The sequence below is a fragment of the Rhinopithecus bieti genome, unplaced genomic scaffold (genome assembly GCF_001698545.2).
Source record: "Rhinopithecus bieti isolate Rb0 unplaced genomic scaffold, ASM169854v2 scaffold_10181, whole genome shotgun sequence".
NCBI lineage: Eukaryota > Metazoa > Chordata > Mammalia > Primates > Cercopithecidae > Rhinopithecus > Rhinopithecus bieti.
In genome coordinates this window covers 838,446-840,077 of record NW_016806624.1, presented here as the reverse complement: position 1 = coordinate 840,077, position 1,632 = coordinate 838,446, and positions in this window count along the sequence as shown.

Here is a 1,632-nt window from a genome sequence, read left to right as displayed (position 1 = left end):
CCCCCCACACACCAGCTACCAGTCCAGACTTTAAGGATAAAATACCGCTACAATGTAGCACTTTCACTTTCATTTGCTGAGAGAAACCTGCCACTGGGGAGAAAATGCCCAGTGTTTTCCATGCCCTAAGCAAGCAAACAAAGTCTGGCACATACATCGGAAACAGGAAAAAATGTGAAAATAGCTCAGGACAAATGTTGCCTTTCAACGGTGTAATCTGCTGCATCATTTATCTGTCTCTACCATTGAGTGTAGAATAGAGAGCTGTTTAAGAGTTTCCGAGGTTGGGGGCAGGGGAAAATTGACGCCTTGAAATTCCAGTCCTTAGTTAATGCCAAGTCGATTTCCGATGCCCAGAACCAGAAAGAAGAATTGGACCAGGGGGAAGGGGGTAGGAAGAATGATCTTTCCGAACACCGGCTCTTAAATTTCAAGCTTCTGCTAACATTATTGCCCATTTGATTTTTTTTTTTCTTCCTACGCCGGAGGTAGTAGGTGTAATTCTTCTGGTGAATCTATGAATAGTTGGCTAAAAGGAGGCATGAATCAGACCGAGAACGTCCAAGAATACAGTTATTTCAATTCTTCAAGGGTTGAAAGTGGAAAGCATCTGTCCACAGTCAATAGTCCTCATCCTGACGTTAATCAGTAGTATTTGGCTAAATGCCATTTAAAATGTAGAAATCTGTTCAATAGTTGGCCTTGAGTTTTAAATAAAGATGATTCATATGTATGTATGTATGTGTGTGTATTTGTATGTGTACATATGTGTGTGTACATATATGTGAAATACATGAGGCAGCAAAATATAGCAATAATTGTAAACACCAAAAATAAGAAAAGTAGGCATCAAATTACTATTTAAATAGTTTTGAACCTTAACCTTCCTTAATTTTTCAAGTACTGGCAGTAAATAGGGACAGCCAGCACACACACACAAAATAAAGGTATGAGCAGTAAACATCTATATAAGCTCTCTGAAAAGATTTTACCCTCAACTAAGATAAACTGCCCTAAAAAGTAGCAGCTTGTAGAGGAGCTTACTTAGTGGGAGTGGACTTTGGCTAATTACTTATTCAAAGAGTGCCATCCTGTGTCTAAACAGAGTAATGAAACTTTTCCAGCAGATTCTGTCTCCAAGTGATTGGGTCAAGAATACTGTGAACAACTGGTGAAAATTGATTAGGGTGGGAAATGGTGAACTGTCAATTTAACTTTATATATGTGTGTATATATATATATGTTTGTGTAAAAATTTTTTATTTTTATTTATTTTTTTTATTTTTTTGAGGCGGAGTCTCGCTCTGTCGCCCAGGCTGGAGTGCAGTGGCGCGATCTCGGCTCACTGCAAGCTCCGCCTCCCGGGTTCACGCCATTCTCCTGCCTCAGCCTCCCGAGTAGCTGGGACTACAGGCGCCCGCCACCGCGCCCGGCTAATTTTTTTTTTTGTATTTTAGTAGAGACGGGGTTTCACCATGGTCTCGATCTCCTGCCCTTGTGATCCGCCCGCCTCGGCCTCCCAAAGTGCTGGGATTACAGGCGTGAGCCACCGCGCCCGGCCTGTTTGTGTAAATATTTTAACTGCATTGCAGAAAATTTCAAACATATACAAATGTAAAAAAAAAAAAAAAA